The sequence below is a fragment of the Onychostoma macrolepis genome, chromosome 04 (assembly GCF_012432095.1).
Source record: "Onychostoma macrolepis isolate SWU-2019 chromosome 04, ASM1243209v1, whole genome shotgun sequence".
Taxonomy (NCBI): Eukaryota; Metazoa; Chordata; class Actinopteri; order Cypriniformes; family Cyprinidae; genus Onychostoma; species Onychostoma macrolepis.
In genome coordinates, this window is record NC_081158.1 from 28,867,220 (window position 1) to 28,885,923 (window position 18,704).

The 18,704-nt window shown below is 34.0% G+C and overlaps 1 protein-coding gene across 8 annotated transcripts in view; it reads left to right on the forward strand.

The window, feature by feature from the left end:
* The window catches only part of chst11 (carbohydrate (chondroitin 4) sulfotransferase 11), a 46,420-nt gene that overhangs the window by 2,676 nt on the left and 25,040 nt on the right, over window positions 1-18,704 (forward strand). The window lies entirely within an intron of this gene.

Here is an 18,704-nt window from a genome sequence, read left to right on the forward strand (position 1 = left end):
ACACACACACACACACACAGACGCACACACACACAGATGCACACACACACACACACACACTCACACTGGAAAGCGCCTCAAGTGGACCTGAGCAGTTGAATGACGGGCTGACGTAATGCTTCAGTGTGTTTATGATGATCAGAGAAAGAGAAGCAAATGCCAAAATCTGGGTTGCGGTGATTGGATACAATTTGTAAATAACTAAATACTTTCTCTTTCAATAGCACAGTCATGAGACCTAACAATATGCACACTAACATGAATAATGGGAAAGTTGTTTCAAAATTAATGTAAAAAATAATAAACAGCTCTATAGCTCAAATAATACAAACATTTCAACAGAAAAAAATAATCTTAAGTGCTATTATAATATGATAAGCTTCACATTTCATTTTAAATCCTCTTTTCTTCTGTGGTAATCAGCATTTGAACCTGGAATATTTCTTAAATATCTCAGATATGTTCTAAAAATAAAGGTCTGTGTTCTGATATGTCAATATACAAAATCAAAAGCCAGAGATTTCTCATCACATTTCTCTATGTTAAAGTTATCTGAGCTATGCTATCCACTTTTTATAGCTCAATTGTCTCTATTTTTATATCTCCTGAGGAATTGTAGAAGAAACATCTGAGAAAAAGTTATGAAATGAAGAATAACTGAGAACTCTTGATAAGAGCAACTTCTGAGCGCTACAGTTTTCCTCTGGGCAGGACTGTACAGATAGAAGGAAATATGGGCTGGGAAGGAACCAAAATGAATTGTCTTAGGATAGAAGAGATAAGGAATGTCTGCAGGGAGCTCAACATTCCTTAAGGGTTGGTTACTCAGGGCCGAGGACCCAGACGAGCAGACCAAAGAATCCTGGTTCTTCCTGAGAGCTTAGATAAGGCCGTCTTTCCGTATTTGTGTGACTGACTTTCCCTGACGCACGGCAGTCATTCTTCTTCATCTTCCGAATTTGTTGAGAAGGTCTGGCATTTGATGTTTATGAATGATAAAGGTCACGCCAACGTGAAAACAAATGACATACCAAAGCTCAAATCACACTCTCTGTTTGCCGTTGTGCAAGTGTTTGCCTGCCAGTTCTGAGCTCATTGTTGTTTTGATTTTTTTCTGAGTGCCTTTTTTTGAGAGTGCATATGCAGGATATCCTGTTTGTGTGATCTTGGTTGGCCCGTTGTTTTTCAAGCTCTTGCCATCAGTTTGCACACACCCACATGCTCAAGCTGGTCCCAGAGAGATGTGGACACTGGTGCAGCTGGAGTATTAACATTTCAGAATACATTTTAACATGTGATATGCTGTCATAATATTTATTTAATAGTTTTTTTCATTATTATTAAATATAACTAATACAAATTTAAAATTAGTATTTAATATTAATGTACTTTTGTTATATGTGTGTGTTTATTTATATATATATATATATATATATATATATATATATAATTACATATTTAGTTATTGTTCTATAATTATTGATTATCAAGCTAAGAGAGATGTGTGATATGCTGTCATAATATTTATTTTTATTTTTATTAATCATATTTTTATATATAATATATTTTTAATAATATATATTATTATAATAGCAAATACATAATATAAATAAAAGCACATATATTATAATAGCATATATACATTACAATACCAAATTCTGTATAATATGAAATAAATATATATATTAATATTAGTATTAAAATACAAATTTTGTTATATATATATATATATATATATATATATATATATATATATATGTAGATATATTGTGGACACTGGTACAGCTGTAGTATTAATATTTCAGCAAAATATTTCATTTGGAATTATATACACTTAATTTACTGTATGTATATGGTATATATATGGTCACAAAGAGAAGAGATGTGGTTATTAAGATGTGTTGTTCAGATATACACATATACAAATATGCATAAAGCAATATTCCTTTTGCCTTCGTAACTTATATTTAGTGAAATCATGTTTGATTAATGGCCCTAATCCACATTCTCCTCGCTGCACTTCGCTGTCATTATTGCACCATGCCTTTGTGTTCGAGCCAGAGCTTGTGTTGTTGGAGCCCACCAGACCAATTTGGTTGATATCCATCTGCTGAAACGGATTGAATTTGTGGCTCACACTCCCTGATTCATGTTTTTGGGTGGCATACGAACAGCTGCTGCTATCATACCTGCCCCCAAAACATGCAGCGTATCCCGATTAGCTTGTATCGTATCTCTGGAGAATGTCAACTGTAGGAAACCCCAGCATATCTAAAAGGCTTCCTTGTTCTTTCATTTCGGTTGATGTCAAAAGCCACGCCTGCAGACAGACGGGCACATGCTTTCTGCCCATCTGTCTCCCTCTCTCTTGCCCTTTCTGTCTCTCCGATGGTTAATTGTTAAAATAATTCCCAGCGCTGCCATATGTGTGAGATAAAAGGTATGCACATGTTTGTGGTTTATGAGTCAGCCCATTAGGCTCATTAAGCCCAGTTTGCGCCGTCTACAGCACGTTGTCGTGGGAGGAGCCGCGTCTTAACGATGGAAAACGGCAAAAGTGTCATTTACCAAATCCAACATCTGGATGCCAGCCACCCTCTTCTGGAGGAATGAAGAGATCTCTGTGTATGGCTGATTATATCCTAAATCCCATAATAACTTTGCTTTTTTAGGAGCCAGTGCTTTAAATATTTTGGTAAAGTGAGTTTGTTTTGCGTGATTATGTGTTGCTCCTTTTTTGAATTTGATAATTACAGTTTCAGGAGGTCATGGTGTGTGCAGATCCCAGAAGAAGTACTCAGAGGTTGTACTTTTATAGCTTAGGAGAGATAAAGTTTTCAGATACGCTTTATATAAGAGACTTGGTTTTGATATTGTTCCTAAAAGTCCTTAGGAGGAATAAAATTAGACAATTGTTGACATACAGCGTAAGTATAGAGGTATAAAATGACTGTGTGTGCTGATATTTTTAACATTTGGAGTCTTTTGTTCAGATGAAAATTCAGCAGGAGACTTCTAGGAGAATCAATGAGATCTCTTTTTGTTTTTTTCTTATGGGCATAATAATGTGGATATTTTGTGTGTGTGTGTGTTTGTGTGTCTCATTAGGGCCTTTGTCAGTTTACTAGCTGCAGTCATTATGCTCAGCGTGGAGTGTCAGCACGTGCTGAATTGAGTGTTTTGCTGGCGAGACTATCGATAAGCATTGATCTTGCCGTAAGACTTGAGCTCTAGACTGTTAATGGGAGAATAGAATAGGAGAAGAGGGACCTAACCACATTTGGCTATTGTTTACGCTAGGGCTGTGCCATATGACGATATATATCGGATGGACGAAATAAAAAGTCTACCGTTTCATATTATGTTCTATCGTTTATTTCGTGGTGTCGCAAAATACATTGTTTACGGTAATACTTTTTAATCATTTGGATGAGTGCGATCTTTACACACCACCACGGGGCGTGAAGGGGAGACAGAACCAGAACAAAACGAGGAGCTCGTTCCTAAACTATAGAATCTATACATAATACACTTGTTAATTATATCTATCATAGATAGATAGGTAGATAGATAGATATAATTAACACAGTGAAGACTAATTAATTTACACAATGTATGTAGCATTTCTTATTTATTGTAGTTTTTTGTCCTATTGCTTGCAATTAGTTTCTTATACTTATTTCATCACTGACTGTTTATTTATTTTCAGTGAGCTTGAGTTTTTTTTTTGGTCTATTTTTAGGCTTGTATTAGTTTGATATTGACATTGGTGACAAGGATTATGAAAATTCTATGGTATCAAAGATTTTAATATCATAAAAACCTTTTTAAAAGAAAAAAAATTTGGTCATATCGCTCACCCCTAGTTTACGCCCGTTACCAAGACAGGGAGAGGTCACATTTTTGGTCTGTGACAGAATAAACTATGAACCCAATAAAGGGATGAGAATGGCTAATAAACACACACACACACACACACACACACACACACACACACACACTCATGCAAAAGACAAAGTCAGCTGAACTAGAGTTTGAGTCTCATTGATATTCCACACCAAATAAGAATTATTACAGAATATTGTAAACTATTTAAATGGCAAAGTGTACAACATAATGTAATGTAATATAATATAATATAATATAATATAGCATAATATTTTACCAAGAAATAGTGCAAAAAATAAAAAGGAAAGAAAATGAAGCCTATTTGTAGGATTTTTTATTTTATTTTTTTTATTTTCTTGACAATGAAGCACTTTTCCCCACTTTTCATTAATGTTATGCAAAATGATTAACAAAACAATCAGATATTAAATTATAATACTGATTACTTTATTAATTTAATTTGCTCTATTTATTAGAGAATGTTATATACAATAAATATTAAATACAAAATATTATAGAATATTATAAACAATTTAAATTGCAACAACAACAACAATAATAATAATATGACGATGATTATGATTATGATGATGATGATGATTATTATTATTTGTTTATTTTTATTTCCATACCAACATCTACGGCTATTTTCATGGCAAGATCAAAGGAAACAAACAGTAGTAACACAGTAGTAATGAGAAAAAAAATAGCCAACTCACATCAATATAATATAATTAATATAATGTAATGTAATGTAATGTAATATAATATACAAAAATATTTAAATAGTAAAGTATTTGTTGTACAGAATTTTGGAGGTCTTAACTGTCATTAAAATAATGTCACAAAATATAACTTATTTTTTAGTATTTCTTGTGATTATTGATTCTGACCTGCACATTTCTTTGTGAAGTCCACCACTTTAGGTACAATTCTGAGTTTTTCACATTCAGGCCGAGCAATTAATTACATTCCTGAAAAGTGCTAAAGTGAATTATGGGTTTTAATAAGGGAAACGGTTTGCCTGTGCGCGTTCTTGTGTGTGTATGCTTTCAGGAGGGGTGTGTATTTGTACAGACTTCTCCTGAATATTGTGCATTTAAAATATAGCCATAGACGAGTTATCTATCACCATCCACTAGTGCTGAACAAGCACACTTGTCTTAAACACACACATTATATATGTGTATATGAGGTTTATTTGTTCCAGCAGTACTTAATAGCTCATCCTGTCCATTGATTAAAACATATTTATCAGTGCAACAGGCCAAAGTAAAGAGAAAGGACGAAAGAGGCCATTAGAAAGAGACAAAGAAAAGAGCCAACTCGAGTGAGAAGATATGCGACGATGAAGAAATTCCACATTTCACGGGGTGTAAGCGATCACCATGGAAACAGTAGCATGTATGATGTGTGTTTTGGGGGATGGGGTGTGAGAGTGTAAACAGGTGTTCACACGTGTGCGTGTTAGCGGTGTGGATGCTTTTCTTTAGGTGTTTGTAAGCATGTGGATGTGAGAGCTCAGTCCCTTGAATAATAAGATGATGGGTGGATACAGCGAGAATCCACAGCTTTTAATGAAAAGTTGGTTCATTCATTTAATCCCTCTTCCTGAATGACAGGAATCGAGGCATTGAGCAATTGCATCGGGCATGAACAGACACATGACACTTGATATGAGTGCAGATTTGAGGTAAAAGATAAAAATGGAGAGAACTTGTGTAATGCATACATAGACTGCATGGGTTGGGCTAAAATCCTATAAAATATGTGTATAAGCATGCAGCCATATTTATATGTGCATTAACTTTTTTTGTTTAACATCAAGATTTTAGGTTGCAATTTAAGTAAATGTGTATATTTTACCACCATTTTAATCACTTTTTCCATTTGAAATGTCATTTCTATACCACTAAACAAAAATAATGACTGTTTTCAAGTGGGTTTCCCCTGAACACTCCCCTTATCTGCCATTGGCTGCAAACTGATAATCCCATCTCCAAACTAATACCATTGGTTGAGCCAATGTTGTTTTATCTCTAGTTGGTTGAGACACGCAAACAAATGCATAGAATATGAGAAAATATGTCTAAATTTTTTGTTACTAATTTGAAAATGTAACGTTATATCTAGCAACGACAACTTGGGTCATTTCTGAGAGCTTCTTGGTATAACAAGGAGGCTTTTGAAATATCAAGATTGCTCTTACACACCAATAAACGAAGAAGTCATATTGAGTAAATTACATTTTAGACACAGTTTTGCCAGTTGCTTTGTCTGTTTTTGCTCTAATATATTTCAAATAAGGAGAACCAAGAACACAGCAATAGCATTTCTTTTTGAAACCTGAGTGATTTATTGTTTTTGAACAAATCAGTCAAGCGAATGGTTCAGCGACTCATTCATAAAAACAGTCACTTGTTTTGTTCGTTAATGGAGCAGTGCTGTTAAATGAATAGGTTGAGTGAATGATTCAATGACTCTCTAATGTAGACAGTCATTTGTTGCCACCTACTGGCAAAACGATGTAACCTGCAGAAAGACTCAATGAAAAATCCTCAACAACACTAAACAAGGACAATAACTATAATAATACAGCTATAACTATGAAGGTTTAATATTCATAATGAGGGAACAATATCATTTGACATTATTTTACACAACTTTAAAGAGCTCAAGCATTTAAAGTGACAGACAACATAACTGTATTATGTGTTTATAATAAACACGATGTTATCATGCATTGATGTGGACGCAAATAAAGTTATTGTGGTAACACTTTAGTTTAGGGACCAATTCTCACTATTAACTAGTTGCTTATTAGCATGCATATTACTAGCATATTGGGTGTTCATTAGTACTTAGAAAGCACATATTCTGCATGACCATATTCTACACCCCTAATCCTAATCAATATCTAAACAAAACAAATACCTTACTGACTATTAATAAGCAGCAAATTAGCAGTTTATTGAGGCAAAAGTCATAGTTAATGGTTTGTTAATAGCGAGAATTGGACCTTAAAATAAAGTGTAACCATTATTATTATAGTTACAGTGTGAATGGGCTTTAATACACAGACTTTCAAACTTCAAACTCCTGTAATGTGAAGGTCCTGCTGACATGCTGTATTGTAAAGTGAATATAAGGGATGACCATGAAGTGTATATTACAATAGATTACTGATGCATTAAGATGTGTTACAACGGCCTTGTCCCTCACAAACTCAATAAGTGGAAGCGTTTGTGTGTTGTGACACTGTCCTTCATAATTTGCATCCAGAGTGACTCTTCTGGTTTTACCACTGTCAAACCCCCCACCCCCCTACCCAAACCGTGCTATTTTAAGATCTCACTGTTGCATAGTCCTCTTCCAGTCTGTAATTTTGTGGTATGTGTATGTGTGTGTGTGTGTGTGTGTGCGTGTGTGTGTATTTCAGCTACTTTAAAACCATACCATTTTGTTTTGAGAATAAGGAAGAGAAACTTTATGTGGATGTGGGAATGTGGATGTTATGTAGAGAACTGATCGTATTGCCTGGAAATCATGTGAAAGTGTTTGTGTTTGAGTGAATAGTAGTGCTCTATAGAGTCTCATTCCAAGACTAATTACAAAGCCCAGACAAAGTCTGATTATTAAGAAGTCTCAATGCTGTTGTTGTTTGCTTAATTCACATTTTTTAAATTTCTCTTTTAAAAATCCGCCCTTGGCCGTGACATGAAGACATCCCATCAGTGCACTTCCCTGTACATGTTACCATGGCAACAGTCACAGTGGCCCTTATGGGGGCCTTTTGGTAAGAGGTAGCGGGTGATTTACGGGCCTGATTTTCTGAGCATGCTCCAAATAGTAACACTAAACAAAGAGCCAAAACAGTGCGAAACACTGCTCACACAGACAGCATCAGACGGCAGTTCACTGCTTCACACTCAATGCTCGTTCACACACATAAAGCTGATTGTTCTTCATAAAAGCAGCCATTGTGCAAGATCTGTGTTTAAAATTGTCTCAAATATGATGCTTGCATTTCATTCATGAAGTCTTACAAATGAGTACTATTCCGTTTTGTGGCCCTTCTATTTGCTGAGATTTGCCATATATAGTAGGGCTGTCACATTTATGAAATTTCTGAGGATGAATTCTATTAATACTAATGATTGTAATTAATTATTTCATGTCACTTACATCTTGATATGAAATGTATAATTGCTCATAATCAAATGTTGACAAACAAATATTGCACTTGATAGAATTATTTAAATTTTTTTAATGAACTAAAAATCGAAATATGAAAATATTTAGAGATAAATGTAATAATATTTATAAAAATAAATATATAATATTTATACTTTCAATTTACAGTGTTGATAATATTTGTATCTCATTATAAATTAACAACAACAACAATAATAATAATTATTTTTAATTACTCTAATTTTAGTTAATTACTATATTTACTCTAATATTTAGGTTGGCTGGGTTAAAAGAATCAACAGTATGTAATAACAATAGTAATAATAATAATAATAATATATATATATTTTTTACTATAGTAATTTATTATTTACTTAATTATTATATTTGGAACATTATAGTGTAAATTAAATTGTTATTTGTATTAATATTGTTTATTAGTATTTTAGTAAATAAGAATAAGAATAATATGGAATATTATAGTTTAAATGATTTTGTTAATTTATTAATATTGTCTATTAATATCTTAGTATCTTAAAAATAAATGAGTTATTTTATTAATATAGTTTGTTATTATTTTAGTAAATAATAATAATAATACTTATTATTACTCATTTACTATAGTAATTATTATTATATTTGGAACATTATAGGTTAAACTATTATGTTATTTTATTAATAATGTCTATTAATGTCTAAATAATAATAATAAAATCTGTAATATTATAGTTTATATGTATTTTATTAATATAGTTTATTATTATTCTAGTGAACAACAACAATAATAAAAATAATAAATAAATAATGGTTGTTATTATTATTATTAGGAATAATATTGTTTAAAAGATTTGTTAAACTAAGTCAAAGGGAGCCACACATCTCCTATGATGGAGTTTGTTTTGACTGCTCACAAAATGTGCTGCTGTACTGAACAGACATGGTATTTCAGGCTATACGTGATTGGAATTCAAAGTGTATAACAATCGCAGTTATATCAAATAATCACATATGGCCATATATAATTGATAACACTAAGGAACCAAAACTGTAGTATCTGTCAAGGTGAGCAGAGCATAAGAGGGAGAGGAGATTCAGACTGCAAAATGCTTGAACCGCACTTGTAATTCAGGGGTTGTCTGATTTAATGAAGCTAATTAGAGGTGTAAGTGGGTGATCTAATTAAACCACCCTCTAAACAGAAGGACCATGGATGTGAGAGGCACATCAGTCTGACCCCCCGTGTGGAGGAGTAATGGTACGCTCCTGTGGTAATGGACTGCATGGATCACCATTGTGAGTCTCTGGGGTTGGATCGGTGAACACATTATTTTGGGTTGTTGTATCTCTCCATCTTTTCCTCATGCCACTCTCAGTCTAAAACATTTATGAGGTTCCTCGGGTCAAATCAGCGCAGTTAGACCTTGACTAATAGCATGAGACCGGCCACTTAGACAGGAAGACAACATTTGACCCACATGAATAGCAGACAACAATGCCGTTTAGAGGTGGGGTTACACAAATAAAATAGGTTGCAAATGATGACTATAAGTGATCTGACTGCAGAAAAGTGTGATAAAAAGAGGTCTCGCAAACACTGTAAACGTGTACAGATTGCACACGAGTGTGTTCATGCCATATCCTTTCATTACAGTGCGGTGGACACAGTGTGTATTATGGCTATGATATACATTGAGTCATGTTTTGACACTCTGCAATAGAAAGAGACATTTCAAACAGCCCAGAGGTGATGATTGAAGTCATGCCGTGGCTGAAGTGTTGTCGTGTCATTTGTCTTCTGAGCATCTGGCTGACGGCTGTTTGCTTCTCCATATCTAACCATACATTAGACCTACGCTGGTTCCTCCTGATTATAGAGCTTCAGCTGCTCTGAAGACGCAGTCTCAGTCAACACAGGGTTTAGCTTCGGACTCGGACAACGTGGGTTTCAATTTCATCAGTTGCTATTTGTTGTATTTCTGTGCTGCAGCTTCTTCTCCTTCTCCTTCTGTAAGGGTGTGTCATGCAGAATTAGAGGTTTGTGGTAGAAGCGTGTTTGAGAGAGGAGAAACTCTGACCTAGCAGCTATAAATAGAGCCTGGCTTGCTTCACAGAGAGAATTACAATATATGCTATATAGTATGTGGAACTATAGGTGTTCCTGCCTGAATTTATGTATCGTTTCAGTCTATAAGGACTTTTATTAATCATTTATAATGATCCAGTTCTGTCAAACTCAGATTAATATGAATTAGGCATGTTGGAAATAGCTACCAGGTACAGTATCTTATGTCAAAACTCAAAATGTGCAATTGTTTATCTTAATGCAACTCATTTTACTTCAGAGAGAGATGGGACTTGATTTTATTTGTCAGGAAGTGGATTGGATTATGAAACATGGGCATTATATACAAGTTTGATAAAAAAATGCCTAAGTAGCTATTTGCCTAATGGTTAACATTATTTAATAGCCCATGCATGTCTACTGTAAGTGACATAAGCATTGTGGTTTCAAAGGAGAGTTGTTTCAGACAATTATTAAATTATGTTTTTTTATACTACGGGGCTGTTGAATGCTTGAATCTGATTGGCCGACGAACGTTCTAAGGTGTGCCATTATTTTCAGGGAAACGCACGGCGAACGTAGTTCCAGGCAGGTCTTGACCGCATTACGTCTGTATCACTTCGCCAAATGATTTGAGTTATTTCAAAGCCTAAAACAGCAAAAGAACCAAATCCACAATGACACTGGCCAAACAAATAAATATATTAATCAAAAGGATGAAAACGACAGATCATATTCATGTTTTTGCCACAAAATTACATTGTTTATCTCTCCCGCTCTCTCTCCCTCACAGACATACAGTTTGCACACACGCTAACATCCGCGCTAATGCTGTTTGCGCTACTCTGAAGATTTTATCAGTAACATAGTTTAACAACTTAAAAGTCTATGACTTCTCACAAGCGAGGTAACAACAATGGCGCTGTTCATGAAGAAATTAGTCATTATTATTCTACTATCAACGGCTCAAGCTGTTACTAGGTTTAAAATGAAGTATTGGTATTAGCAACGGAGGCGTTGGATGAGATGCGGAAGAATTAATCCTACTCACAATAGTGATTTAAGTAGAAAAACCGGACAAATGCCTTGAAATATATCATCTGATTGAAGTCTTGAGGTGTGGTAACAGTAGTATAAGCGGAATAATTGACGACGGTCCGTTGAATTTCTAAGAATTCAATGGCCCGAAGTCAATTATTCCTTACTTATTATATAATTTTATTCATTACTTGTTTAATTTAATTAATTGTTTTTTATTGTTATTTTTAGACAACATTTTTTTATTTGGAATAGCATATATAAATAATTATTTTATAATAAGTCCAGGATCATAAAGTAGTAAATATTGAATTTAAGGAGCTATTTCTACTTTACCTGACCCTTAGCTCTCTGATGCATGAATTGATAATTCACAAAGAAAAAAAAAAAACAATGTTTATTTTGTAAGCAAACTCTAATAACACTGTAATAATTTTATATATTAAATAAATAAAGCAAAAACTGGTGTTGTTACTAGAACTTTACTGTAAAAATACATCTTAAAAATAAAAACACCTAAAAATGACATATTGTCTTTTAAAAATACAACTATTAATATATATATATATATATATATATATATATATATATATATATATATATATATATATATATATATATTATATTATATTTAAAGGCAAGTTATTCAACCATCTACAGTAAAGAATATAATGTATTTGATTAATATATAATATATAATTAATATTCAATTTATTCATATTTAATAGATAATATTCCCTAAATTATGTATTTGCTTTCATCAGAAATGTTGAATTAATGTTATCATAATGGCGTGTAAAGAGGACAGATGTATATAAAATTATACAAAAGAGTAAATCACCTCATAGTGATTTCAATGCAACATCACATCCTGAATGATTAAAAATGTCTGTTTGTCAAACTAATTGGACAACATGCATCAGAGGGATATTTCAGTCATATTAAACATTTATTTTGTTAGTTAGTTAGTTCATTTTGATGTTCCCACATACATTTTTTAAACTACATGATGAAGATTTTCTTACAGTGTAATTAAAATACTATCAGGAGCCATCTATGCACACTGAAATACAATCCATCATGCTTGAAGGAGACAAAATGCAGATCTTTTTAATGAGAGAATATCCTTAAATGGAAGCTAAATGCTTTTTTAACCCCCCCAAGGGCCTTTTTAATGCCTATGGGGACCATGATAACACGCCACAACATTATACAGCTCAGTTAGATGCTTTTATTTTAATTGCTGAGTCTAGTTTTGAGAGATTTATTTACATTTTGAAGCTATTTTCTGAACACCCATTTAAAGAGATTTATTGCATTTCTGCCTCATTTTTAATCTGAAAAAGCCACTGAGATGGGCGGTGTACATGGTAGGCAAGCAAATCTGGAGAGAGACAGATATGTTTGCAGAGAGGCATATTGATTAAAGGGTCACATTCATGCACCGCGCTCTCTAAAACTTATGGTGCGTAAACACTTTAGAGAGTTTATCAGATACCTAATTTTTGCTTCAAAGAGCTTAAGTATCCATCATTTTAGTTCCCAGGGTCCCCGGTATAAACAAACGTCCGCCATCTGCCAGGTTTGCAGCTTGATGTCACCCGGTGGTGTTGTCAGATGTGGTTAGATGCTGTGTTTCCCAACACAACTGTCCACAATGACCTGAAATTAGAAGTAGTTACAGAGAGGAGAAGTTGCATCAGAAAAAGAAAGAGAATGCAATAGCAAACTTCATGAAGGGAATAGTTTTCTCAAAAATAACAGCTCTGGCATCATTTACCCAAACCATATGACTTTCTTTCTTTTTTTTGGAAGAAAAAGAAAGCACCCTTTTCCACACAATAAACCCGAATGATCCCAGGGTTTATCAAACTTCCAAAATGACTTTTTGGGAATTTTTAATGTACCATAAAAGGAATCGTTTACTTCTTCAGCATCAATTACTCTTCATTTACACATATTTTGTTCTGTACATACGTCAATAAATATTAATATTAATGAACAATTTATTCATTAATAAATAAATTAAACAATATTTATAACAATATTTATTTAGTAGGAGTACTGTTATTCCCAAATACCAGATTTGCTGCATCTCTGAGCACAACACAGCAGATAATGTTTCATTTCTGAAACGCTCATAAAGACAGTCACTCATTTTGTTTCTGGATGAATAAGCATTTTTTGTGAACTAATCTGTTGAGCAAATGATTCACTTGTAAAGAGTATCTTTTTTAGTTAAAATATTTTTTTTTTTAAATAGTTTGTCAGATGCTTGTCATCACCAACTTATTAATTGATGACCAATACTAAATAACAATTTATTAATATATAAATTAAACAATATTTATAACTATTTATTAAGGAAGAATGCTGTTGTTCCCAAACATCTGAATCACTGCGTCTATGGGTAAAACACAGTTTTATGAATGAATCATCGTTTTTTAACTAATAGGTTGAGTGAATAATCTCATGATTCACTCATAAAGACAGTCACTTCTTTAGTTTCTGAATCAATCAAAAAATTTGAATGAATCTGTTGATAAATGATTCAATGATTTCCTTATAAAGAGTCTTTTGATTAGTTTCTGAATGAATCTGTGTTTTTGTGAACTCATCTGTTGAGCAAATGATACAATGATTCACTTGTAGAGAGACTTTTGTTTAGTTTATGGACGAAACACTTGAGCAAATGATTCAATGATTAACTCAAAGACAGTCACTTTTTTAGTTTCTGAATGAATCAGAGTTCTTGAATGAATCTGAAGCAAATGATTCAGTGATTCTCTTGTGAAGAACCTGTTGTTTAAGTTTCAGAACGAATCAGCGTTTTTGAAAGTATAAATTGTGTGAGGTTCCTGTCACTATTGAGTACATTTTCTGTTATATTTAAGTAAATAACAGAATTGTATCATGAGATCGAGTTTAATGCTTATCAAAGACTCTTCAATCATGCACACTTTTAAGTCACCGAAAATCTTCTCCTCTGCCATAGTTTTCACATCTTGAGGCACCATATTTAAATATGATGACAGCATTTTCATCTATTCCATCTCATTACTGTCCTTACCTGCACAAACTCTTTAAAGCTTTGTCTTCCAATGTGTGAGAAGCAAAAGTCTTTGATCACTATACAGAATGCAACATGAAGTGAAGCTTCTGAGCTCTAATGGTTTCTCTCATTGAAATGACAACAGCATGCGCTATAGACGAGTGTCTGTTTCCTATTCTCCAAACCAGGATGTGTACGTTCCTAAGGGAACGCTTCGGTTGTAGTTGGGATATGAACAATGACTGCAGGCAGCATTTCAACTATATCTTTTTTTTTTGCACCCTCTCTTCTCTTTAGCTGACACAAGCACTTCCTTCCATCTTTGAGACTAGCTAATTACCCACATGGGTACACAGAGCAGTGCTTAGCGTTGGCCTGGAAATGCTCCTCACAACCCACCGATGGTTTTAAGCATTATTGTACAATCATATTTAACCTCAAGTCTAAGAATGAAAGACTTTATATGTGAGACGTCATATCGGTTTTGAGAGGTGAGAGGTCTGTCTTTGTGTTATAAAAGGTCATTTTTCTCAGTATGTGTTTGGAAACCACTCACCACGTCTTCATTATCTGTGTGTGTGTGGTCTGTGACTGTGTGGGAATGCGCTGTATTGTTTGACTGTCTGCTGTGTTTTGTTTTGATGGATGGAGCTCTTGAGTGGCAGATGGTTCTCCATCCTGCAGACGCGTTATCACACACCAGGGGGTCCGAAGACAAAAACACAACAACTCTATGCATTAGACCACTAGTATCTTGACTTTTGTGTGATTGAGAGGAGGGGTTTTCCATTTTCAATTACTATATATGGCACTTTCCACAAATAGGGTAGAGAATAAAGCTTAAAAAGCTTAAAAAATGATTTTTTTTTCTCTTTGGTCATTGAAAGATGTGAAGTGTGTAATTTCTGTGCCACTGGCATCACCAATGACTGTATAATTATTTTATTTTAACATTTGGAATTATTTTTATACAGGAAAAAATTATACACTACAGCTGTAACTTTCAGAAAATGTTGTTTGTCTACCTCATAAATATTTTATGAGCTGTTTTAGTTTCTATTTGTTGAATAAGAGCTTTGCAGCTTTTTCAGTGCTGTTACGAAAAATCTGATGTCCGAATACAGGGTACAAACTTTATTTGAGTGATTTCATTGTTTTCATTAAATGAACATAACATGAAATAAAAAATAATAATAAAATGATGGAAAAAAAACAACATCAGAATGGGTAACAGAGTTGCAAACTATGTGGTTACGCACTGGGGCTAGACAGTAAGAAAAAAAAAATAAATAAAATAACATTAGTAATATATTTATATTTAATGAAAGTTTGATCTTTTTTTTTTTTGTTAAACCAATCAACACTGTCACCAAAAGTATAGCAAAAAATAAAAATAAATAATAATAATAAAATGCATAGCTAAGTATTTACTACATTTATTTAGTAATAATTTATTTAGTACGTACTAAGTACTTTTAAATTAAAAGTACTTAATTTTGTATGTTATGTTCATTTTTATTTCTGACATCTAAAAAAATCTCTAAACAAAATTGCAACACAAATTTGTAAAAATAACTTTTGTCAGAAGTGCCATATTTAAAGAAAGTGCATGTACAGTATAAGCAATCAGTATGATTGTGTTAATAGCTGATGCTGAATCAGCTCAGATGGTGTCAGGCAGCCAAACACAGCCATTAGACATCAGTTTGTCTCATTATAATCTACTTCCATCTTGTGTGCGAGTGTGTATGATTGAGTATCGTTCCAGGTCACCTTTAAACATGACAGCACCATGCCATTGAGTTAGGGCCTTGTTTAAGACTGCAGTATGGCATGTGTATGTGTTTTTGATTTGAAAATCTGTGTTTTGTGTTTGCTTGAGGCAGTTTTTTTGGCCAGAGTTGCAGGACAGATGCGGATAATCCTGCGACCACCTGCAATGCAGATCAAAAAGCCAAGGACAATATTTGCAGCAAATATATGAATCAGAAAGCGCTTTCGTTGACATCCGCATCTGGGAGTTTGTGAATTTGAGGGATGTGAAGCCTTTTTTCTTTGTCTGTCTTCAAGGTGACGCGTTTGTCGGTTAGTTTCAGATGTAATGTGATCTGAGGGACAATAAGGACGGATGGAGACGCTGAGGGAAGAACGAGACGGATGAATAATGACAGCCTGGGACGTCCAAAGAGAGAACGTGTGTACATTCATTGTGCACAAGGACAGTGATACAAAGATGAAGAGGGACATAACAGGAAGTTGAAGGATGCAGATTCGTCCCGATAGTCTCAAGAAAGAGTTTGGATAATGAATACAGCTGGCTGTGTGTGTGTGTGTGCGTGTGTGCCCATATTCAGTATGCAATTAAGAGTGCTGTGTCGGCATCACGCCGCCAGGATGCTGACACACTCATAAAAAGCCCCACAAACAACTCAAACACACACACACTGTAGAGGTCCAGTGAAGTATAATGCAGTTAGGAGTCATATTCACGACTCAGGGTTGGTTTTTGCCTAAATTGTGGCAGCAACTGTCCCCTCAAGGACAGTAAAACCTGTAATCACCTACATTGGGGAGAAGCAAACAGTCCCTGTGGGGAAGACAGCTTAATAAACAGACTAAATAATGCCTTAATGGAAGTTTTCTGTGAGGGTTTGGGGGATAAAAACATCATTAGCTCAGTGTAATAACAATAGAAGTCAATGGGAAAGTACCCAGCATGACAGAAAAAAACAAACATGGGCTATTAGACTCCAATTTCCATGCGATTTTGCTCTGATTCAACATTGTTGACCTACAATCCTGGGACCAGACGAAAAGATGACCACTTTTACTGCACTCACCCACACAACGACTCACACACCCCTCTGATGAAATGCAGTAGGAGAACATGACAAACACATCTTGACTTGTCTGACTAAGTGGAAAGTCAGACTTAATGGTGAAGACGCACTTTATTTTGTGGCTGCGAACGGAATCGGTCATCTGAGTTGAAGGAAACACTTTGAGTTTAAACAGACACTTTAAAGTGATAGCTCATGAAAAAATGAACATTCATCCTCACATCATTCCAAATCTGTATGATTTGTTTTGAAAAAGTTGCAGTATTTTTGTTGCCTATACAATAAAAGTCAATGGTGAGTTGTTTTGGACACCATTGGCTTTTATTATAGACACCTTAAAGTGGTATTTTACCTAAAAAATATACATTTACCCTCATGTTATTCCAAATCGGAATGATTTTCTTTCTTCTGTGGAACATAAAAAAAAGATATTTAGAAAAATGTGGCTTTCATTATAGACAACTTAAAGTGGTATTTTACCTAAAAATGAACATTCACCCTCATGTCATTCCATTATTAAAAGTGCCTCAGTGGTTATTGGGCCAAATAACAAAAGTTAGTGGGGACTTGTTTTGGACCCCATTGACTTTCATTATATGGACATAGATGACTGTATAAAAGACTATATTTTCAATTTTTAAGATAATGTTTTCTGTTTTGTTTGTCTATACAATCAAAGTCAATAGTGAGTTCTTTTGGACCCCACTGACTTTCATTCTATGGACAAAGACATTCTTCAAAATATGTTGTGTTTTACAGAAGGAGGTCATACAGGTTTGGAATTACATAAGTGTGAGTACATGAGACAGAATTTTAATTTTGGGGTGGACTGTCCCTTTAAGAACTTTTACACCAAACCTGTGCCTGAAGGGCTACTGTCCTGCAGAGTTTAGATCCAACCCTAATTAAATACACATGAACCAAAGTAATCAAGGTCTTCAGACCTGTTTTACTCAATACACACACATATCCTTTGTCCAGTAATTGTTATCACTCTATTTTAGATAAAAGATTTTTTTATATAAAAGAGGATTAGGCAGCTGCAATAGTGTTAAACCTATCTGACAAAAGAGCTTAACACAGTACACACACATACACACATGAGCTCATTCATTAGGTTGTATAGGTGAATGGGAAAGATCATCCTGTGGTTGTTTGGGTGCAGTGAGTCAGAATATCTCGTTTTAAGTTCCCACACACACTTCTGCCTACTTGAGTAATGCATTTTAAGCTATATTCAGTCAGACCAAGAAAATATAAAAGAGAAAATTCATTGCTGAACTTCCTGCTACAAGATATTCTTCATTTCCTTCCTTCTGTCTTTTAAAGAGTCTTTTTTTTGCCATTATAGTAATTGTTATTCGATAAATGAAAAAAATATATAATTAGAGGATTAAATGCTTAAGCAAAAAGAGAAATGAGAAAATGCCAGCGAAGTTAATCAGAGAAAGTGGACAATCTGTCCAGATGTCTGTGTCTGGTGGGAAACAAACACACGCTTCCTCTCAGTCCACATAAACACACACGCTCGCTCAATCAATTCTTATCAGCCGCTGTTTAATGAAGTCACTCGAATACATTGTAAATATTGAAGAATTAGTAGAAAGGTAATTTAAACCATAATGAGGTT